Here is a 24,689-nt window from a genome sequence, read left to right on the forward strand (position 1 = left end):
TAGTGTGTTCTATTGCAGAAAAAAAAACCCTTTTTTTCTCCTTCCTAGTTATGCTCTAAAAAGACAATAAAACAAAGTACACAAAACCTCCTTTGTCCAACAAGGAAGAATATACGGACAAGCAACTTAACTCTGACAAGGTTCTAAAACAGAATTGAGGTTGACAATGGCTAGAATTGATGTTTAGCCATAAGGTGGCTTGCTTGTTTGGGTCTTAATATGCTATGACAGCCAGTCATGGTTTAAAAAAATTCTGCCTCAGCAGGATATTCAATCGTAATGATGGCTACTCAAGAGAGATTCTGTTCCGAAGTGCCAGAGGGACCCAGATTCAAATCTACTGTAAGTCATGGAAGTCACGATGTTTTGGCCCAGTTGTCTCTCTTTCTCAGCCCAACTTATGCTACCAGGCTGAGGTGGGAAAACTGGAGAACGGCCTGCCGTCTATGCCACTTGACCTCCAAAAGAAAAAGTGAAACCAAATATTTTCCTAAAATAGAGCGCTGGACAATACCCAATGGAGAGTAGAGAGTGCAGAGCTCCTTCATTAGATATGCAGGTAAGTCTTTGACTTACAACAGTTTCTTTAATGACAACTCAAAGTTACTGAAAAAAAGTGACATGACCAATGCAGCATCTCCATGGTCACATAGTATATTTTTCAGAGTATAAGACGCACCTTTTTCCCTCAAAAAAGAGGCTGAAAATCTGGGTGCATCTTATACATTGAATACAGCATTTTTGGCCACCCAAAACCCCGCCCCCTTCACCAAAATGGCTGTGCAGAGCTTGTAGGAGGCTTATAGAGTGCTCCTGGGGGTTGGGGAAGGAAGAAATGAGTGAAAAATGGGCCATTTTTTGCTCAATTTTGCCGCCCCCTCCCCAGCTGCCAGGAACACTCTATAAGCCTCCTAAAGGCTGTGCATGCAATTTTTTTGACAAAAAATGGGCCCGTTTTTGCGAGAAACGGCCCGTTTCCCCCCCCCCCCAGGAGCACTCTACAAGCCTGCAAAAGGCTATTCGTGCCTTTTTTTTGGTGAAAAACCAGGCCCATTTTCGTGAAAAACGGGCCGTTTTTGGGAGGTTTGCAAAGTGCAAAAACTTTTTTTTATTTGCCTCCTTAAAACTTTGGTGCATCTTATACTCTGGTGCATCCTATACTCCAAAAAATACGGTAATCAAAATTCCGACGCTTGGCAACTGACTCATATTTATGACAGTTGCAAGGTCCCAGTACCTTTTCACCTTCTGATAAACAAAGTGAATGGGGAAGCCAGATTCACTTTACAACCTTCTTACTAACTTAACTGCAGTGGTTCACTTAACAACTGTGTCAAGAAAGGCCATAAAATGGGGCAAAACTCAACTGTCTCGATTAGCAACAGAATTGTTGGCCTCAATTGTGGTCGTAAGTTGAGAACTACCTGTAACCACAAAGAGACTTGATATCTGAAAGGGATGCTATAATTGGGATTTCTACAAGAAGTACAGAGTTTGGATGTACAGTGGGACCTCGGGACAATGAACAATTTGGGTGCCGATCAAAAAAATCTGCTAAATGTTTCACCCACGTCACAAACACATCCTTGGGTACCGAATAAACACAGCCGCTGCAATTTCCCATAGCCGCGCCATGTTTTCTGCGTGTGCACGTGTGCAGTTTGTCTTGCTTCTGGTCATGACCAAATTGGATGCCGACCAAAGTCCTGGAAAGGGTTAGGGTCAGAACTCAAACTCCCACTGTAGTTACTTTAAATGGTCCTTTCTAATTCCATCTACATCCCCATACAGCGTCTTATTTTTATTATATTTACATTTCTATCCCAGTTGCCCTCTGAGGACTTAAAAGTAGCACGCATGGAATGAATACAAGTGCCATTTCCAAGAAACCATTTCCCTTCCTTTTTAGCTTTTGAAAAGACAAAAGTGGAAATTCAATATTGGGAAGTTAGAAACCATTCAATAAATATGTCCCCATCTAATCTCCAAAGCAATCATAGATGGATCCCTTCTAAACTAGATTAACTGGATTCCAAAGAAACTGCATTCAAACCAATCCACAGGGTCTAGAGAGAGAGGGGGGGCTTAATATTCAACGCACTTTATCCAATGTCCTTCATTCTAGCTTATTGGTCCTTCCATATTCCTAAGCAGTCTATTTTTGAATACCAGACAGAAAATCAACAAAACATTGGCTGTTGTCCTTCATTATCTTTAGAGAAACCTCAGTCACCTGGTTGGAAACAATACACTGAAATCCATGAAGTTCTGGTCCAACCCAATACAGCCCATTTTATGTTTCAGAGAATTAACCAAGAAAGACATTTCACTAGGTAGCACTTAAAAATGTTATGACATGGCTGGTTTTCTTACCCTCCTTTTTCCTTCCTTGTGTGTTCTGGGACAAATAGTAGCCTTAAGGACCTTGATTTGCACGGGTGAGAATTTTCAACCCTGAGCGGAACATATCCAAGGAACAGCCAGGATAAAATGCCTCTTTTTCCCCCTCCTTTTCCTGTACCCACGTAGACTCCTATTTCAACAGGAAACTCCTTAGCTACTCACAAAAAAGACTGAACGGATCATCATCGGCTGAGTCTACGTCAGGAAGAAACTGACACTGCTTGAGGGAGGAGGCGACCAGCTGTTGAGAAAGGAAGCGACATCATAAACACACACACACACACGCACACACACACGGCGGCCGCCAGCGCCAACCCACCACCGGGGAAGGCCTTCCTGAAAGTGTGTCAGTGTGTGTCAAGAGGGAAGGGCAGGGCTAAGCCCCAGTAAGGAACATGTATTGGTGCTGGGGCAAAACAAACAAACCCTACCTTACAAACACAGGTTGACAACCTAGGCATGCTCATCACCTAGGCTTCTTCACGTCACAATTGGGTAGAGTCGAAGAAAAAGCCGACACTGTTTATTATACCAGAAGTATCCAGCTTCGGCAACTTTTAAGACCTGGGGACTTCAACTCCCAGAATTCCTCAGCCAGCCATGAGGGCTGAGGAATTCTGGGAGTTGAAGTTCACAAGTCTTAGAATCTCCATGAGAAGCCTGTTGATAAGTCTTAGAGGTCTCCATGATAGGCCTTGATGGCGAACATATGGCATGCGTGCCACACGGAGCCATTTCTGAGGGCACGTAAGGCGTTGCCCTGTCAGCTCCAGCGCATGTGCACATGCTCGCCAGCTGATTTTGGCTGTTTTTCACCCTCCGGAGGCTTCCCTGAAGTCTCTGGAAGACGAAAAACTGCCTAACACACAAACTGGAAGTTCAGGAATGGACTTGAGCCTCCAGAGGGAGTAAAATGGCCCAACATTCCCGAAACTTCCGGTTTGCGTGTTGGGCCGTTTTTGCCGTCCCCAGGCTTCTAGAAAGCCTCTGGAGCCTGGGGAGGGCAAAAAACAGATCTACTGGGCCCACTGGAAGTTGGAAAACAGGCCATTTTTGCCCTCCTAAGGTTCCAAGAAAGTCATGTGTGCATGCGTGGGGCGGGGGGGATCACATGCGCATGTGCAGGCGGCACAGCGTGGGGGGGCATTAAATTATGGGGGTGGGCACATGAGCGCACTCGATAGTCTGCATGTGTGTGCTTTTAGCACCATCACTGCCCTAGACTAGTATGATCTTCCACCATTGTTATCCACAGCATTGCCTCAAGGAAGAGGGTATATGACAGTACAGGTAGTCCTCAACTTACAAAAGTACATTTAGCGACCGTTCAAAGTTACAATGGCACTCGCAAAAGTGACTTATGACCATTTTCACACTTACGACCATTGCAGCATGACCCAATGTGATCGAAATTCAGGCGCTTGGCAACCGACACATATTTATGACGGCTGCAGTGGCCCAGGGACATGCAATCACCTTTTTACAAGCAAAGTCAATGGGGGAGCCAGATTCACTTAACAACTGGGTTACTAACTGAACAGCTGCAATGAGTCACTTAACAACCGTTGCAAGAAACGTTGTAAAACGGGGCAAAATTCTCGGGTTGCAAAAAAAGGAGATCACATGACCCTGGGAAAGTGCAACCGTCATAAATGTGAGTCACTTGTCAAGCATCCCAATGTAAATCACGTGACAATGGGGATGCGGCAATGGTCGCATGTGTGAAAAATGGTCATGTCACTTTTTTCAGTGCCACTGTAACTTTGAACGGACACTAAGCAAACTGTTGTAAGTCGAGGACTACTTATAGCCAGGTAGTCCTTGACTTACCAGTGTTCAAGGTTGCGACAGCACTGAGAAAAGTGGCTTACGACTCCTTTTCACACTTTACAACTATTGTAGCATCCCCATGGTCACGTGATCAAAATTCAGACATGTAGCAGCTGGCGTGTATTCATGACAGTTGCAAAGGTCATTTCATCATCATTTGTAACCATCCCAGCCAGCTCCTGACATGGGAAAGGGGAGAAGGGGGCAGTCACTTGTCTGAGATGGTATAAGTTCTCCTGCCTGAGCAGGGGGCTGGACTAGAAGACCTCCAAGGTCCCTTCCAACTGTGTTATTCTGTATAACTCTAACTCCACACTTTGCCTTTCTACATTTACCATGCTTTCCCTCTATTTGTGTTTTATCATTTCAGTCTGCTGAACTGATGTCCTTTCCAGCTCTATTCTAATTCTAAGTCAGATTCGCTTAATAACTATAGGAGTCACTTCACAATTGCAGCAATTTGCTTAAGAACTGTGGCAAAAGTGTCACAAAACCGGGCAAAACTCACTTTACTGCCTTGCTTAGTGACTATAATTTTGGGTTCAATTGTGATTGTAAGTCAAGGAACTATATGTATTAGATCAAAATAGTTGTAGATCAGATAAAAGTTATAGATGAGATGAAAATATTATTCTGCAGATAAGAAGCCCAAATAATTTTATCTGGCACAATCTACACATCACATAACCCCAAAAATGATTTCCAATCAGAATTAAATTCGACATCATTTACTTTTTATGTAGGAAGTTATGATAAACACAAAAGCATATTTCCACCATTTAATTAGCCTCTCTTCTAAAAAAAGACTTCAAGGTCTTTTCCACTTTTTTCCACATAAAATCCTTGCGGCTATTAATACAGACCATGCTAGTTTGATGCCCTTTGAAGGGATATATTGTATGATTTACTGGAAGTTAATAAGAATTTCTCAGGTTGCTATGGAATTATAACCTTAAAAACCTGTTCCATTCTATGATGTAACATATTCCAGTATTGTTTGGCTTCACAATACTTGCCGCTGTTTGTGAAAGGAGATTCGAATCAATTCGTTACATTTCCAACATTTTGGGGAGGAAAACTATTAGTTTTAACCAAGGATGGAGTAATGTGCCAACACCAAAACATCTAATATCAGCTCAAAGTAGAATATTCAACGTTTGTATAACGCTCTTCTTCCATTCAAATTCCTACTGTGTTCAATTTTCTGCATCTATTTAAAGAAAATCTACCTGGCTTTCTCTGTTAGCCTCTCCTCCATCAGACTTATTCTTGGCTAGCTCTGCTTCCTGCTTCATCTCTGGTGCTCTCCTGCCTGCTCTGGTTATTTTCTGAGTTTTCTTCTCTTCATGCACCACCCACCCCATAGATGACTTCCTCTCTATGAAATGTAAACACCCCACATGCCAAGATGGTGAGAGTAAGCAGTGGCTCTTGAAGGCTGCTTTGGGCAACTGGAGAAGATCAGAAGTTGTGGGAACCGGAAAAGACCAGCCACAGCGGAGAAGCTTCCATTCAAAGGAAATTGGTCCACCTATTGTATGCAGTTTATCGCCGCAATAGCTTTGCCTGTGACAAGGAAACTAGATTCCATGGGGCATTTAAAAAAACAACAACACCCCAGCAACTTTAAAACATTTTTACTCTCTTTATTTTCAGTGCTCAGAGAAACTAAGAAAAAAAAAAGGTGGAACCAGCCAGTTCTAGAAAAGCCCAACACTTTTATAGAAATGTATAGAGGGGATTCTAAAGCAGCCAGAAGGGGCGTAAAATGTCCAGAGGATGAAGAGGGGGAAGGCAAGACTGGAAACCAAAATGGTGGGGAAAAAGAATGGACTGGCTGGAATTTTAAAAAAAGATGCATCCTTTATCCTAAAGGTGTTTTTTTCAAACGGCAACAGGACTTTGTTTTTCCTGGAGGTTCTTTCCCGTTTCATCCCAGAAGCTTCTTCAGTTCTGACTGAAGGGTGGATCCTTCCATCCTCCTTCACCTTTCAGACAGAACTGAAGAAGCTTCTTGGATGAGAAAGGGCGTTGGTACTTACCTGATACGCCTCTTCTCATAGTGGGGGAGGAGTATCCAGGATGGGTTTGACCTTGTCCTCTCGTTGATTGGACTGAGTCAGATAAGCTCTTTTGGTCACGCCCTGGTCACCAGGTCTCACCCAGTTATCAACTCAGTCCCCAACTGGATGGTTGGACCATCCTGGAACTCCTGGAAAAGGGAAAAAAGACCAAGAAAGATTCAAAGATTATCCTCCTGCCGGCACGAGTCAGAAGTGCTCTCCACTGGCGCTCAGGAAGGGCGCGCTGGCCAGTCACTGAGCGAGTCCAGGGACACTCAGTGAGGACCAGTGACCGGGCAAGCCAAAAAGCGAGGGCATGAGCCTTGCTGAAGGTGAGCCTTGCTGAGAAGTCTCTACCGGTGCCGGAGCGCTCCGCCACTCCCCTCAGGGGTCGAGCAGCGAACCGTGGCTTTTTCAAACGCCGCAGAGCACCCACGCTGCTTCCACATGGCCCCGCAGGGAAGAGGCCACGAGCAGAGCCGTACAGCAGCGCAGAGGAGGCAGGAGAGAGGAATCCCGGCTGCAAGAGCGCACGGCAGCTCCTTGGACCACCAGCCGCTGGCAATTGTAATTTCAAAGGCAGCACCCTTTCTCTTTGGTTCAAAGCGCCATTTTGAAGCTGGAGGGGACCACGTGATCAAAGATGGCGGCCCCCAGTACTTCCGAGGAGGCTGGCAGGATCCTGGCCCTCCCAACGATCTCCAGAAGCCCCTTCGGAGGGAGAGAGGAGGATTCCAGGTGAGTGACCACCCCTGAGGCGGCCCAGAAGAGGGGGGGTGCCAAGGCAAAAGCCAAGAAGAGGCACATTCCCCCCAGAATGGAATTAGAGGCTGAAGGTGGCCCCAAGCCCTCCAAGCCCACTTCTAAATTCGAAAAGCAGAGGCATAGGGCTTTGGAGCGACTCTGCAAGAAGGTGGGCAGCCAAGGCACCAGCTTGGGGCTGGGAACAGAGGGGAGGGCCACAGAGATTTCCTCACCCAGAAGGCCACAGAGGGAGATCCAGCCTTACAAAGAAGGATCCCCATTGACACCTCGAGCCTCTGGGGTTCTGCATAAGGGTGGCAATCACCCCCACTCGCAGCATCATTGGGGCAACTCCCGCCCATGGAGCCTTCGCCACAAACCCTCTCCTCTGCACCGGTGGGCATGGGTATCAACCAGGCTCACCTTCAGTAAGGCTCATGCCCTCGCTTTTCAGCTTGCCCGGTCACTGGTCCTCACTGAGTGTCCCTGGACTCGCTCAGTGACTGGCCAGCGTGCCCTTCCTGAGCGCCAGTGGAGAGCACTTCTGACTCGTGCCGGCAGGAGGATAATCTTTGAATCTTTCTTGGTCTTTTTTCCCTTTTCCAGGAGTTCCAGGATGGTCCAACCATCCAGTTGGGGACTGAGTTGATAACTGGGTGAGACCTGGTGACCAGGGCGTGACCGAAAGAGCTTATCTGACTCAGTCCAATCAACGAGAGGACAAGGTCAAACCCATCCTGGATACTCCTCCCCCTCACTATGGAGAAGGGAAACATCCTCAAGGAAAAGCAAAGTTCTGGTGCCTTTTGAAAAAGCAGCTTTGAGACAACCATGGCTGGATGACTGAGAATCTCCACAGACAGATGCATCCTATGTATATAGTAATATCAGGGGTGGGCTTCAAAAATTTTAGCAAGTGGTTCTCTGCCAGGTTGCTGGGTGGGCGTGGCCTAGTTGATCTCCTGCATCACAGAGGGGCGAGGTTTGCCCTCCCTGGGCTCCAGAGGCTTTCCCCCAGCTTCCGGGAGGGTGAAAACAGCCTCCCCAGGCTCCAGAGGCCCCCTGGAGGCTGAACTTCTGATAGGCCTGTTTTTCGCCCTCCCTGAGCCTCTGCGCATGCTCTGCACTTACCTGCATTCAAAACGGGCCGCGTGGGGACTCCTGGGAGGGGAGGGGCCAGTCAGGAGTGGGATTTGGGGGTTCTCCGAACTGCACAAAATCTTCGCTAGAGATTCTCCCGAACCCCTGCAAACTCCCAACAGCCCACCCCTGAGTAACATGCTATTGCAGACCCCACCCGAAGGAGATTCAATTCTTGTAATTTAAACGCAAGGGGGTTTGCACCAGGACTCTCTTAGTAGTCTTCCCACAAAACACTAAACATAGTTTAGATTAACCAAACACAATTGCTGTTTTTGTAAAATATGCTGTGTCGGAGTAAAAAAAAACATACATTATGATTCAACATAATAGTCTACACAGGTACTCCTCGATTTAGGATTAGAATCTCCATTGCTAAGCAAGATAGTTGTTGAGTCATGCCCGATTTTTTACCATGATTAAGTGAATTGCTGCAGTTGTTAAGTGAATCATGGGGTCATTAAGCGAATGTGGATTCCTCCCGTTGACTTTGTTTCTCGGAAGCCCCCTTGGGAACATTCTTGGGAATGTTGGAGTCACTGACTGAGACAGGGGGAAGAGCCAAGAAGGGAATTAGTCTGGAATCGTTAACATAGGCATTAGAGGGCTAACCCCCTTGAATGCAGTTGAACCTTATTTAGTCTGGCCCAGATGCAAACAGGCAATGTGGGAAGATTCCTGTGAAATAGGCACAAGCAATACAGTAGCATATGTATCCCGCGGTTCGCGCCTGACAAAGCAAATCCGCTGCACCCATTGACTTACTCATTGCGAAGGTCACAAATGGCAAACCTGCAACCCCAGATACTGCAACCGTTGTAAATGCTTGCTGGTTGCCAAACAATCAAATTGTAATCACATGACCGTAAGAATGCTGGGATGATTGTAAGTGCAAGGACCAGTTATTTAACCAGCAAGGACTCATATTTAAACATGAGCCAGCAGCTGCCCAAAAAAGCCAACGCAGCTCTAGGCTGCATCAGCAGAGGGATAGAATCAAGATCACGTGAAGTGTTGATGCCGCTTTATAATGCCTTGGTGAGGCCACACTTGGAATACTGCATTCAGTTCTGGTCGCCACGATGTAAAAAAGATGTGGAGACTCTAGAAAGAGTGCCGAGAAGAGCAACAAAGATGATTAGGGGATTGGAGACTAAAACATATGAAGACCAGTTGCAGGAACTGGGTATGTTTAGCTTAAGAGAAAGAAGGACTAGGGGAGACATGATAGCAGTGTTCCAATATCTCAGGGGTTGCCACAAAGAAGAGGGAGTCGAATTATTCTCCAAAGCACCTGAGGGTAGAACAAGAAGCAATGGGTGGAAACTAATCAAGGAGAGAAGCAACTTAGAACTGAGGAGAAACTTCCTGACAGTTAGAACAATTAATCAGTGGAACACCTTGCCTCCAGAAGTTGTGAATGCCCCAACACTGGAAGTCTTTAAGAAGATGTTGGATAGCCATTTGTCTGGAACGGTATAGGGTTTCCTGCCTAGGCAGGGGGTTGGACTAGAAGACCTCCGAGGTCCCTTCCAACTCTGCTGTTGTATAAGTTGTAAGTCACTTTACTCAGTGCCATCATAAATTCAAACTGCCACTAAATGAATGGTTGTAATTCGAGGACTACCTGTAATTCACACAACATTAATTCATTCTTTCGTCCACTTAGTTTCATCACCATTCAGAACCAAAAATGGAAGATCCTGGAACTTTTCGTTGTTCAGTCGCTAAGTTATATCCGACTCTTCACAATCCCATGGACCACAGCACCATTCACTCACACACACCCCTGCCCCTTACTGTCTCCTGGAGTTTGCTCAAATTCACATTGATTTTGTCAATGACATTATCTAACCATCTCATCCTCTGCCGTCCCCTTCTTGTTTTGCCTTCAATCTTTCCCAATAGCAGAGTCTTTCCCAACAATTCCTCTCTTCTCATTAGGTGGCCAAAGTATTTGAGTTTCAGTTTCAGTATCTGTCCTTCCCCAATCAGTCAGAGTTGGTTTCCTTTAGGAATCCTAGAACTAGGACAGGGATGGCTAACCTTTTTGTCGCATGCCGAAAGCATGCGTGTGCACCAGCACGCACACATTTTGCACCCATAATACAATGCACGTGACCTCCCCCGCTCCTCCTGCGCATGGGAGACCCCCCTCCCCCCTACACATGCAAGCGTGTCTCCTGCATGCACCCCGCCCCCGAAAGACCTGAAAATCAGCTGGTTGGCGGGAGGCGAGCGTGCATGTGCGGTGGAGGTGAGATGGGCCGACGGCTCGCATGCCCACAGAGAGGACTCCGCCTGCCCCTCGTGGCACATGTGCCATAGGTTCGCCATCACGCAACTAGGAGATGCAAAAACTCGGTGTTGCTTGGATTGAACTGAAGCCTGTTGTGTCCTGCCCAACCTCCCACAGCCCCCGGGCAGTGAGACAGAAACTCTATGGCATCACTCGGGCAGCCTAGGGTGGAGATATAAAGCTAGATATCATCAGCGCATTGATGATAACTCGCACCACAACGTCGGGTGATCTCATCCAGCGGCCAAGGCGATGGCTTATTGGGGTTCTTCAATATGCTAATACAATTTTAGTCTAGTCCAGTGTATTGTGGGAAGTCCACTTTTCTGGTTTTAAGGGAGAGACTGTAACTTGTAGATTAAGCACATAGCTTGCATGTGGAACGCCACATTCCATCTGTTGGGATCTCAAGTTAATGAGGTCCAGGTAGCCAGCATAAAATGTGTTATTGCAGACTCATTATAGACTGAAGGAATTCGTATCCAAAGGAATTTATTTTAGCCAACTCATCAGTTCAGACAAGGCTACTAGAGTGGTTTGCAAAGACCGGTGTAATTCATTTGCAACCAAAAAGCATAAAAGGAATATGAAAGAAGGAAAATAAAAAAAGGTAAGCACAGTCCTTTTTTTTTTTAAGGCAAACTTCCTGGCTCTATGCAAACTCAAAAATAAAGAGGACTGGAGCAATTCTAAGAAAAAAGGTTAAAGGCGCTTGAGGTATTTTTCAGTTTAGAAAATCACGGAGTAACGTGGTCAAGGCTTATAAAATTCGGCATATTGCAGCGCAATGATTTTTCTTCTTTTCCTCATAAGATGAAAAGCTGTATAGGCAGCACAGCCATGGGAACTGTAGTCCAAAACTTATGAATGGTACTAGGGTGGAGGACAGATCAGGAAATATTGGCTCTTACAAGATTTGATTATGTGCCCTCAAATCTTAGCAACCACACACAGGTAGTCCTCAACATACGACCACAATGGAGCCCAAAATTCCCATTGCTAAGCAAGACAGTTGACAAAGTGAGTTTGCCCCATTTTGCAATCTTTCCTGCCGTAGTTGTTGAGCGAACCATTGCAGGCGTTAAGCTAGTAACACGGTTGTTAAGTGAATCTGGCTTCCCGATTGATTTTGCAGGTCAAAAGATCACAAATGGTGATCACATGACCCCGGGACATTGCAATCATCATAAACATAAGCCAGTTGTCAAGGGTCTGAATTTTGATCAGGTGACCCTGGGGGAGCTGTAATGGTTCTAAGTGTGAAAAACAACTGTAAGTCACATTTTCATGCCATTGTAAGTTCACTAAACGCAGCATCAGAACAGTCACTAAACAAATGGTTGTAAGCAAAGGACTACCTGAGGATGGATTTTCTGTAGGACCGTGATGGCGAACCTATAGCACGCCAGCGGTGGGATATGACCGGTACTCCTCCGGTATGGAGGTACCGGTGCCTGCTGGGAGCACCGGGTACCGTTCCAGTACGGTGCTCTGGAGGGCACACCCACCCTCCTTACCTGTATTTGAACTGTTCGGGGCTTCCGCGCACGGAGCATACGCCGCCTGCGTGATGCTCCGCCAAGAAGCTGGAGCGTCAAGGAGGCATCGCGGAGCATTGTGGGCGGTGAGGACGCCTGCACGGGAGTGCCGGAAGAGCAGCTCCTTGGCGTGCATGCACATGACAAGAAGCTGGGTTTCTGGCGTGCGCATGCGCACTGGACAGCTGGTCTTTGTGCATGCATGTGTGCCAGAAACCAGAAGACCAGCGTGCATGCGCATGCCGGAAACAGGAAGCTGAGCTTCCTGGCGGTCACATGCACGCTGGGGAGCTGCTCTTCCTGTTTCTGGTGCTTCCATGGGTGGGCACACATGCTCCCGTTTCGGCACTTGATGCCAAAAAGGTTTGCTAACAGTGCCCTAGGACTATGTCTTCTGAATGTGGTCCTTCAGCTCCTCCCAAGTGTGCCCCACTGCAGCTGAAGCCGAATCTGTCTATTTTGCCTCTGGTTTTTCTCTCCTTTCCTTTCCTTCTACCTTTCCCAGTATTGTATCCTTCTCCATAGAATTATTGCTTGTCTAATGTGTCCATAGTAAGACCATCTGCGCCTGGTCATTTGTGCTTTGAGTGGGCTGAATTTTTCCATGATCCATTTGTTTGTTTTCTTCAAGATCCATGCTGCTCCCAGGAGTCTTCTCAAACACCAACATTTAACGGCGTCAATACCCTTTTAGCCTGTATTGCATTTTCAAAATCCATTTATAGGACTGACTCTCTGCTATTCGTGGCCACATGGGAGCACTACTCAGTTGGAAGGTAGATGCTTTTCGAGCAAAGAAAACCGGAAGCCTAGCCAGGAATGAATCTGACCAAAGCTCATATGCTAAAGAACATGTCTCCAGATTCCTCCTGAACAAATCGGACTTACAGGTGCTCATTCTTATATAACCGAAGCCTCTTCAAGAGACAGAGGGGATTATAAATTACGAATAAAGGCTACATAAATTTGATTAATAAATAAATCTATTTGAAGAAATCCAGAAATCCAGAAGAACTTAAGGGGCAGAACTTTTTTTATTTATTAAAAATGTGTGTGCCACATAGCTCATTACGAAACGACTCTGGATGGCTTTAAAGAAGAGCAAACGTCTTAAATAACAGATATAATGACTGACAGTACTAACCAATGCTGATGGGGGCACCTTTGGAAAATCCGAAGGCTCAGGTTAGGAGTAACACAATAACAGCATTGGAAGGGACCTGAGAGGTTCTCTAGTCCAACCTCCTATTCAAGCAGGAAACCCTATACCAGTAGCCCCATACCTTTTGGGCATCAGGGACCAGTTCTGTGGAGAAAAGGTTTTTCCACAGAACGAAATAGAATAGGAATTAGAATAGAATAAGAAGAGAAGGGTTGGAAGCAGTGGTGGGATTCAAATAATTTAACAACCGGCTCTCTGTCCTAAGAACCAGCTGGGTAGGTGGGGCTTGGTGGTCATGTGACTGGGTGGGTGTGGCCAACTCAACACTGGGTGGGTGTGGCCAACTCACTCATGTCGATGGGCGCTTCACCTTAGCTGTTACAATGTCATAAGGGTTAACCGGAAGGGCAGTTTCTGTAAGCAGGGCAATAAAGATTAGGCTAGAAACACCAGAATGTCTCCTTCCTGCCTTCCTTACAGGATGAGCCCTGTAAAGTGAAAAACAAAAACAAAATGAGATTTCTTCCAACAACCGGTTCTCCGAACTGCTTAGAAAGTTAACAACCGGTTCTCCCGAATAGGTGCGAACTGTCTGAATCCCACCACTGGTTAGAAGGGACCTTGGAGGTCTTCTAGTCCAACCCTCTGCTCAAGCAGGAGACTCTATAACATTTCAGACAAATGGTTGTCCAATCTCTTCTTAAAAACCTCCAGTGTTGGAGCGTCCACAGCCTCTGGAGGCAAGCTGTTCCACTGATTAATGCTGAGAATGTTATTTGACCTTTGGTGAAGAAAGTGAAGAGAAATTAAGCAGAAATTAGACATGGACAGTTCTGACTTCTGCAAGGGTATCTACATCCTAAGGGGACGTGGTGGCTCAGTGGCTAAGACGCTGAGCTTGTCGATCAGAAAGGTCGGCAGTTGGGCGGTTCAAATCCCTAGTACTGCGTAACAGAGTGAGCTCCCGTTACTTGTCCCAGCTTCTGCCAATCTAGCAGTTCGAAAGCACGTAAAAATGCAAGTTGAAAAATAGGGACCACTTTTGGTGGGAACAGAGTTCTGTGCTGCTTTGGCGTTTAGTCATGCCGGCCACATGACCACGGAGACGTCTTCGGACAGCGCTGGCTCTTCGGCTTTGAAACGGAGATGAGCACCGCCCCCTAGAGTTGGGAACGAGTAGAACATATGTGCGAGGGGAAACTTTACCTTTACCTGCACCCAATCTTGCAAGAATAATCTTTTACTTTTCACTGAACTGAATTTGATTGGTGAGATATTTTCCCCTAATTGCTGCAAGCAATGTGAACAATATTAAAATAGATTAAAAGTCAGAGATCTGGCTGCAATATTTGCAAGAGAGCCCCTGCCTATCTTTTAAACTCTAGTACCATAAACTCTTTATTCAGAATCATGTTGATTAGAATCATTTTACTCATGTTGGACAGTAATAGCAGAAAGGATCTTCTGGAAAAACAGAGATTACTGCTAACATTTCAAATTATACTGGGCTCAAGGGATCAGTTATTCATCTAGCTATAGAAAGTTTTCTTAAGATTCATGGGGGCAGAGCTCTTATCCTTTTAAATAATCAGCTTGTCCTTTCTTATACCTTTTCAACTTTGAGCATTCCTATTTATAACTATCCAAAAATGTCCGCTTAATTTCAGTAGGGCTTGTTCACAGATAACATGATATATAAGATTGGATCCTAGCCTAGTTAATTGTCAGACTAGATCCGTGATGGCGAACCTATGGCACGCGTGCCACAAGTGGCACGTGGAGCCATTTGTCAGGGCACGCGAGGCGCTGCCCTGTCAGCTGGCCAGCGCGCATGCGTGCACTGCCCTGTCAGCTGGCCAGCGCGCATGCGTGCGCTGGCCAGCTGAGTTCACCTTTTGAAAATCTATTTTTCGCCTTCCCCAGGCTCCAGAGGCTTTATAGGAGCCTGGGGAGGGCGAAAAGAGCCCCCCCGCCCCTCCCGGAGGCTTCAGGGACCGTCCAGAGGCTTCCCTGAAGCCTTCGGAGTGCTTAAAACCACCCTCCGAGCAAACCGGAAGTGACTTCCGGGTTGCTCGGAGGTTCGTTTTAAACATTCCGAAGGCTTCAGGGACTGTTTGGACGGCGGAGGGAGGGGGGACTCTATAGCCTTCCTGCCATGCGTCCCGCACAGGAATCCGTCCCCTCGGGGCTTTGCGCGGGCGTCGCAAGGGTTAAGCCGAAAGAGAGGGGAAGGGGGAGGGGGAAAGCGAAGGGGGCTTTGTTGTCCTCCTTCTCCTTTTCCCCTCCGGCTCGAACGCGGCGCCGGGGCCTGGCAGGCAGCGAATGGGTTGGAACCTGCCAACCGGAGGAAGTGGGCGAGAGGCGGGGCCCGTGAATGGCGGCGGCAGCAGCGGCGGCGGCAATAGTCGTAACTCGGCGGCGGGCCGCCCCCGCTGGGAGACAAAGGAGGGGACAGGCGGCAGGCAGCCGAGCTCCGAGGACGGAGCTACCCGTGGGGCTGAGCACGATGCGGCGCGGGGCCGTCATGGCAGGGATAGAGGCGGCTGCGCGGCCTGCCTGGCATGGCGCGGCTAGAGGAGGAGGAGGAGGCAGCAGCGAGGGCGGCGTGGCCGAGGCCCGAAGGACTTCCTTTCGGCCGAGCCCATCCTGGCGGCGGCGGCGATGTGGAGGCTGGGCCCTGGCGAGCGCGCCGAAGCTGGGCGGAGCGGCGCAAGGACGCCGGGCCCGAGGCACCGCGCGGCGGAGGCGATCCGGGCCCGGGCGATGGAGACGCACGTCTCATGCCTGTTCAGGGACCGTCCCGAGGCTTCCCTGAAGCCTTCGGAACGCTTAAAACGACCCTCCGAGCAACCCGGAAGTTGCTTGGAGGGTGGTTTTAAGCGTTCCGAAGGCTGCAGGGAAGCCTCCGGACGTTCCCTGAAGCCTCCGGAGGGCCTCTGGGGGGGCGGGAGAGGCTCTTTTCACCCTCCCCAGGCTCCTATTAAGCCTCTGGAGCCTGGGGAGGGCGAAAAAAGCATGTAAAAATTTGGGGGGGGTGCGTTGTGCGCGCATTGCATTATGGGTGCGGCACGCCCACACACGACCCCCCCGCGCTCCCCCCACTTGTGGCACGCGAGCCAAAAAAGGTTCACCATTGCTGGACTAGATCTTGCATTCAAAATTCCCATCAGAGTATAAATCTCACTAAAAGTTCAGGCTCTTTATTATAAATTTGTTAGTCCACTTCAGCAGACTGAAATGATAAACGGCAAATTAGAGGGAAAGCATGGTAAATGTAGAAATGGAAAGTGTGGGGTTAGAGTGAATACAGAATAACAGAGTTGGAAGGGACCTTGGAGGTCTTCTAGTCCAACCCACTGCTCAAGCAGGAGACCCTATACCATTTCAGACAAATGGCTATCCAGTCTCTTCTTAAAAGCCTCCAGTGATGGAGCATTCACAACTTCTGAAGGGCAAGCCGTTCCACTGGTTAATTTTCTCACTGTCAGGGAATTTCTCCTTAGTTTTAGGTTGATTCTCTCCTTGATTAGTTTCCATCCATTGCTGTTTATCTTTAAAAATAGTTAATAAATACATGGCTATAGTATCTCTATATACTACTTGTTCTCTATATACTACTTGTTTCAGAGGACGCGGGAGGCCCCTCTACAGGGTAGAGCAGAGGAATTTGGGAAATATCTGCAGGATAAAATTGCTCAAATTCGGAAGGATTGGGTCCCTGTTAGTGGTCCAATGGAGACGTCCGTGGCGAGTCTTGAGGAATCGACCTGGGAGGAGTTTGACTTGGTTGCCATCGAGGATTTGGACAGAATGCGTGGACGACTGCGACCCACCACATGTTTATTGGACCCGTGCCCCTCCTGGCTTGTACTGGCATCCTGGGAGGTTACACGAGACTGGCTCCTGGACCTAGTGAACGCCTCGCTGAGCGAGGGGGCTCTCCCGGCCGCCTTGAAAGAGGCAGTGGTGAGACCCTTGCTCAAGAAGCCTTCCCTGGATCCTTTGGAGCTGGCCAATTATCGTCCTGTCTCCAACCTTCCCTTTTTGGCGAAGGTTGTAGAGAGTGTGGTGGCCTACCAGTTTCCACGGCATCTGGAGGAAAATGATTATCTAGACCCGCGCCAGTCCGGCTTCCGCCCCGGTCACAGCACGGAGACGGCCTTGGTCGCGTTGGTGGATGATCTCTGGAGGGCCAGAGATAGAGGTTGTTCCTCTATCCTGGTCCTATTAGACCTCTCGGCGGCTTTTGATACCATCGACCATGGTATCCTGCTGCGCCGGCTGGAGGGGTTGGGGGTCCGGGGCACCGTTTTGCGGTGGTTCGGCTCCTACCTTTCTGGCCGGATGCAGCGTGTGTTGGCAGGAGAGGAGAGGTCGACCCTACGCCCCCTTACTTGTGGGGTGCCACAGGGGTCGGTCCTCTCGCCACTCCTGTTCAACACATATATGAAGCCGCTGGGTGAGATCATCCGTGGTTTCGGGGTGGGATACCATCTGTACGCTGATGATACTCAACTGTACTTTTCCACCCCGAACCACCCCAACGAGGCCATCGAAGTGATGTCCCGGTGTGTGGAAGCCGTACGGATCTGGATGGATGACAACCGACTCAAACTCAACCCCTCCAAGACGGAGTGGCTGTGGGTACCGGCTCCCCGGTTCAGCCAATTAATTCCATCATTGGCCATCGGGGGCATTCAACTTGCCCCTGTGGAGCGGGCGCGCAATTTGGGCGTCCTCCTGGATGCCCGGCTGTCCATGGATGACCATGTGACAGCCGTGGCAAGGGGGGCGTTCCACCAGGTTTGCCTGGTGCGCCAATTGCGCCCCCTACTGGACCGGGACGCCTTACGCACAGTCACTCATGCGCTGGTGACGTCTCGCTTGGACTACTGTAACGCTCTCTACATGGGGCTTCCCTTGAAATGCACCCGGAGGCTACAGTTGGTCCAGAACGCAGCCGCGCGGGTAATTATGGGGAGTACTAGGTACTCCCATGTGACACCATTCCTGCGCGAGCTGCACTGGCTTCCTGTGGTCTATCGGGTGCGTTTCAAGGTTTTGATAACAATCTTTAAAGCGCTCCATGGCTTAGGACCTAGTTACTTGCGGGATTGTATTCTGCCCCATACATCCCTGCGACCAATCCGCTCGCACAGAGAGGGCCTCCTCCAGGTGCCGTCCACCAGACAGTGTCGAGGGGCGGCGCCTAGGAGTAGAGCCTTCTCTGTGGCGGGCCCAGCCCTGTGGAATGACCTCCCCCCGGATATTAGGAATACCTCTGACCTCCGCTCCTTTCGTGTAAAGCTCAAGACCCACCTTTTTCAAGTTGCTGGCCTGGCTCAACTTTGATCCAACTATATCGCTCCTGACGGGTTTTTTATTTGGGGTATTTTAATTGTATTCAATTTATTTAGGGGTTTTTAAACATTGTGTTTTTATTTGTTTTTATCTATCAGTTCACCTCCTCCTTGTATATGTCGTATATATGTCTTGGTATATGTTTTGTTATATGTATGTCGATATATTTATTTCCTATGTTTTGTTGTACGCCGCCCCGAGTCCTTCGGGAGAGGGTGCGGCTAAGAAATAAATATTTATTATTATTATTATTATTACTAAAATTGTCTGTAACCTTTAACCAGGCAAGATGGGGCATCACAGGGCAATCATTTTTGAACCCATGTACCTCAAATGGGACAAATTACAAAATGCATCTAAAAACCAGGGCCCAGCAGGATAAAAATTTGTGGTTGCTTCAATGCTGCTGTGTCACTGCCCAAAGATTCAATAGACCAGTGATTGGAAACCTATGAGCGTGTGCCCAAAGTGGCACGTGGAGCCATCTTGCCTAGCATGTGCGGTGTTGCCCGTTCCTCTTCCAGCTGTCTGGCATGCAGGCGTGCATGTCGATCAGCTGCCTTCATGTGTGTGGCAGTGCCAGAAACTGGAAGACTTGGTCTTCCGCTTTCCAGCGTGAGCATGCGCACCGGCCAGCTGATCATCGCGTGCGCATGCTTGCCAGTAACTGGAAGACTAGCTGGCCATTGCGCATGTGTGAGCCGGAAAATGGAAGTTCGTTTTCCGATGCATGCATGCTGCTCCTGGGCAGCTCCTCTTCTGGGTTGCCTCCAGAAGTTCTGAATGCCCCAACACTGGAAGTCTTTAAGAAGATGTTGGCTAGCCATTTGTCTGAAACGGTTTGGGGTTTCCTGCCTAGGCAGGGGGTTGGACTAGAAGACCTCCAAGGTCCCTTCCAACTCTGCTATTGTATTGTATTGCATTGCATCCCAGACAAGCATGCGCAGACGCTCCCTTTTCGGCACTCAATGCCGAAAAGTTTCGCCCTCTCTGCAATAGACTGTCCTGCCGTAATCTACTGGTGACTGGGTAGGCGGCTCCTCTTTTGGTTTGTAGAAGGGTCATACCCTAATGGTTTTGAGGTCAACTAGACTAATCACACCACAAGCTTGCAGAGGGCGGTCAGCTGTGGTCAAAATGGCAGAAAGTTGGAAGTTGCTCCCATTCTCCCTGCATTTTTGCCCATCCTTGCCCATTCTGTTTCTCAGGAAATATCTCTGAAAGGAGGACCCAACAGGTGACCATGGAGATGCTACAAAGGTCCTAAGTGTGAAAAATGGTCATGTCACTTTTTCTAGCACTGTTGTTATCCTGTTTCCCTGAAAATAAGCTTATTATCCCAGATAATAAGCTGTTCTGACCCCCCTCTCCATGCCTGTAAACAAGCCAAAACACAGGATTGGCTGTTTGCCATTGTTTAATTGCCAGATAACAAACCTTTTGGCCAAAGGCCCAGATAACTCAGAATACGAGAAACAAAGCAGATATTCAGACACGGCTCTAAGCCATCGACTTTCTTCACTGCTAATTTCGAACGGTTGTTTCCTGCAAATGTCCCCTCTCAACGCCTCACCTATAAGCTCTCTTGGGAGGGGCCAATCTACAACCACCTGTGCTAATTATCATCTGTGAGCCTGCCTACGAAGCTGCTGCCTTTGTTTCTCTGCCCGTCTTACTTGTATCAGGGACTGACTGCCTTTGATCTTCTCCACTGCTCCATGCCTCAGATGCCTCCTGGTGGCCAACCAGTCCCTCTGATCCCTACTCTGAATCTGCAACCTGCACAGGGTCTTCCACATCATCCAGGGCAGACTCAAATGATCCCTCGCTATCTCAGTCCAGCATCAGCTGAACCGGAACCTGCTGGGCTACAACAATAAGCCCAATTGGGTTTTTGAGCGCACGCACTAAAATAAGCCCTCCCCTGAAAATAAGCACTCTCCGAAAATATTGCAACACAGCAGCAGCTACGAGGTGACCATGCTCGCCGCCTCCTACATCTGAAAAATAAGACTCCCCCAAAATAAGGCCAAGTGCTTATCTCAGGGGGCAAAAGAAAATAAGACCTGTCTTGTTTTCGGGGAAACACGGTACTTCTAAGGGTCACTAAACAAACTGTTGTAAGTCGAGGACTACCTGTACACTCTTGGGCGTGCCGAGAAAAATAATCCAAGATGGTACTCCTCCCCCACACACAAAAAAGTCTGTATTACCTTTAGCATAGTTGAGCTTGTTCCAGTTCAAGCTCAAATCGCTGCTCATGGATGTGACCCATTTCCTGCCTCAAGGCTGTTCATGCCTTAACCAAGACTACCCTCCCAATATTTATTAATCTCCCTTTATCCAAAATTTAGAGTTCTGACAAAACTGTAGCATATCACTTTTCATCCCTCTTTTTCCCAATTCCCCAAATGAAGAAACATCTAACGAAGGGAAGCACACTTGCTGGCAACATTGGCACACCGCGAAAGACAGACTTTCTGTTCTGACCTAGGCTTCCCCAGCAGCACGAAGCCGAGTCCTCGTCCTGATAAAACCCTTTCATTTAGTTTACGGTGAATTCCTCTCCAGCAAAGTCTTTCCTCTCCCACAGTCTTTCAAGCTAGTTCACAATTACCGAACTATATCAGGCTTGGAGAGTGGCCAGGCTGATATCTTTCAGACGCCGCAAGAATGCAGGAATGAACTAATTGTCTCCTGCAAACACCCCTCCCCTTTTGCTACTATTTTATTCCCTATGGGAAAAGCCATTCACTGTCCACCTGTGGCTTTACTCCCAAGTCAACCCTTGTTCCTTAACTGTTCCCTTCATCTGGCAACTCTGCACAGGCGCAAACTGGGAACAGGCTCCAGCTGTTCTTCTGCCTCACTGATGTCTGACTCCGAAGGCAGCTGATAACTGTCAGACGGCCCTGGCCCCATCTCTGCCTCCGACACAGAGCCCTCCTCAGAGCTGTCCCTAGACTCCAGGACTAGCCCATGTTCCTCCCCAACCTCCTCACTGACCGAATCTGGGGCCACACCACCTTCAGAGCTGAAAATCTCTTTGTGTTTTAAATCAGACAGAAGCTACTGCTGTAGTAGCTATCTCGCTTGTGATTTTTGTCTTATTTACTTGCCCTCTCTTTCCTTCTCCCTTCCCTGCCTAGCTAAAAGAAACACACTTAAGTGGTTCATCTGGACAAGACTTATATGCTCTCCTGGCTCATGACAGCCATGGGAGGAGGGAATGAGAGAGAAATGTATGAATGCTCCTTCTGTTTTCCCGATACTTAAATAAGAAATGTTCTGCTACCCACTCTCCATTAATTCTTATGCTTCTCATTTCAGGACAAGCCATGCCTGAGGTGGAAAAAACACATCCACCCCAGGCGATACCAAAGGGAACTAGAAATGTCACAATGGAAAAAGAGGCATTTTTTTTCCCCAAGAGGTGGCATGGGGATTGAAAAGCAGGAAAGTTCTAAAAATAATAAGCACACACATGCTTCTCCGCATGAGCCAGTCACTGAAGTAAAATATGTGTCTGCTTTTAAGGATGAAATGAGGAAGAGGGATTTGAAAAAGAGAGAATGACCATTGGCTTACCTGAAGGGTCCTTTTCTGTACACCGCGGGAGAGTCCAAGCAATGGGTTAATTCAGTCTGCTTGCCCTTAGGACTGAGGAACTATTTTTCCTTAAGCCACACCTCCTCCTGGTGTGCTCAATCCCCCAGAATTCTTAGAAGGAGTCAGTTCGTGCGGACGGAGCGAAGCGTCCAAGATGATGTACTGTTGACACGAGGAACCCGAATCCCGGCCTTGAGAGCCAGGGTGGGTTGGACTCTCCCGCGGTGTACAGAAAAGGACCCTTCAGGTAAGCCAATGGTCATTTTCCTGTACACCGCTTGGAGAGTCCAAGCAATGGGACATACCAAAGTTATTGTCCATCTGGGCGGGCAGAAGAAGGCTCCCGGGATTCGGTCTCTGACACAACCGCCTGGAGCACACGCCTGCCGAAAGACGCCTCAGCCGAGGCGAAAATGTCCAGTTTATAGTGTCGCACAAATGGAGAAGGAGAGGACCACGTAGCGGCCCTGCAGATGTCCAGAATCGAAGCCTGGGTGGCCCAGGCCGCTGAAGTAGCAGCACTTCGTGTGGAGTGTGCAGTGATGCCGCGCGGAGCGGCCTTGGATTGACTTTCATAGGCAGTCGCAATGCAAGCGCGAAGCCACCTGCCAATTGTGGAGGAAGTGACCTTCTTCCCTAGGGAACCGGGCTGGAAGGAGAGGAAAAGGGCCTCTGACTTCCTGAATTCCGCCGTACGAGCGATGTAGACCTTCAGGGCCCTCCTGACATCAAGATTGTGCCAGGATCGCTCTCTGGGATGCGACGGATGAGGACAAAAATTTGGCAACACAATGTCTTGCGCTCTATGGAACCACGAGTTTATTTTGGGGGTAAAGGTCGGGTCCAGCCTCAAAATGACCCTGTCAGGGTGGATGACGCACAGATCCTGGCGAACAGAGAGAGCCGCCAGCTCCGAAATCCTGCGAGCTGACGTGATGGCAATCAAGAAGGCCGTCTTCAGCGTCAGGAATCGAAGAGAAGTAGTGCGTAAAGGCTCGAATGGAGGGCCAGAAAGGGCCCGCAGGACCACGGACAGCTGCCAAGTGGGGTAGCGATGAACGGTGGGAGGGCGAAGGTTAGAGGCGCCCTTGAGGAAAAGGCGCACCTTCGGGATCTTGCTGAGAGGCAAAAGGTGGTCGCCCGACCAGACGGTGGACAAGGCCGCCACTTGGCGTCGAAGGGTGTTCGGGGCCAGGCCCTTGTTGAGACCCGCTTGAAGGAAGTCAAGCACTCTGGAAACAGGCGCGGTCGTCGGCTCGATGAGCAGCTCCTCACACCACTTGGCGAAGGCGGCCCAGGAAGCATCATAAATCCTGGTGGTTGAAGGACGTCTCGCCGCCTGAATGGTGTTCACCACCTCCTCCGACAGACCTTGGCCTTTTAATTGATCCCCCTCAAGTGCCAGACGGCCAACTGGAGCCACTGAGGCTCTGGATGAATCACGGCCCCCTGGCTGAGAGAGATCTGGTCCGGAGGAATGCGCCACGGAGGAGAAACCGACAGGTGGACAAGGTCGGCGAACCACGACCTGCGGGGCCAATGGGGGGCCACGAGGAGGACCTCCGCTCTCTCTGCGATGACTTTGGAGATAAATTGAGGAAGGAGAGGCAGGGGAGGGAATGCATACAGGAACTCGCGGGGCCACTTGCAACGCAGTGCATCTGTCCCCTCCGCCCCCGGGGTGAAGAACCGGGAGTAGAAGCGGTCGAGCTGCTTGTTGTCCCTGGACGCAAACAGGTCTACTGTCGGAGTTCCGAATCTGTCGCACATCTGGTGGAACAGGCGAGAGTCCAATCTCCACTCCGCAGGATCTATGGTCGTCCTGCTCAACCAGTCTGCCTGTGTGTTGTCCACTCCAGATATATGGTCGGAGCGAAGGGACTCCAGATGTCGCTCCGCCCAGCGGCCCAGGGACTCCGCCTCTCTCATCAGTGCTCTGGACCTGGTGCCGCCCTGGCGGTTGATGTGGGCCTTGGTGGCCACATTGTCCGTCATCAGAAGCACATGTTGACGACGGATGGACCGGCTGAAATGGCGCAGGGCCAGGCGAGCAGCTCTCAGTTCCAGCAGGTTGATGCTGTAGCTGGATTCCACTTGGGACCACTTGCCCTGAACAACCAGGGACCCCATGTGGGCTCCCCAGCCGGCGAGGCTGGCGTCTGTGGTGATGATTAACCTCTCGGGCTCCTTGAATAGGTGGCCCTTGAGGATGGCCGGAGACACCCACCAGCGGAGAGACCTCTTCACGTCCGGGGGAACTCGAATCGGCCTGGTAGAGTTGCTCCTGGATGCCCTCTGGTGCGGCAGCAACAGCCACTGAAGAGACCTGGAATGCAGGCGGGCCCACGGCACGATGGAAATGCAGGAGATCATTTTTCCCAGCAGCTGCGACAGAAGGACCACTGGAGCCTGCCTCAAGCTCAACACCTTGTGGGTCATGGACCTTAGACCGGTCAACCTGTCTCGGGAGAGGAAAACCCTGCACAAGTTGGTATCTATCACCGCCCCCAGGTGTACAAGTCTGTTGGTTGGAGAGAGAT

The 24,689-nt window shown here is 49.1% G+C and overlaps 1 protein-coding gene across 3 annotated transcripts in view; it reads right to left on the bottom strand.

The window, feature by feature from the left end:
• CSNK1G2 (casein kinase 1 gamma 2) overlaps positions 1 to 24,689 on the bottom strand; it is a 133,154-nt gene that overhangs the window by 68,547 nt on the left and 39,918 nt on the right. The window contains exon 1 of one of the 3 annotated variants that reach the window (XM_081959703.1): positions 2,374 to 2,462. The exons of the other annotated variants lie outside the window; for them this stretch is intronic. The gene's annotated coding sequence lies outside the window, so the exon portion shown is untranslated. Of the gene's footprint in view, positions 1 to 2,373; positions 2,463 to 24,689 lie in introns of those variants that run through there. 3 annotated transcript variants of the gene reach the window in all.

The sequence above is a fragment of the Natrix helvetica genome, assembly GCF_964273705.1.
Source record: "Natrix helvetica genome assembly, chromosome: 1".
Classification (NCBI taxonomy): domain Eukaryota; kingdom Metazoa; phylum Chordata; class Lepidosauria; order Squamata; family Natricidae; genus Natrix; species Natrix helvetica.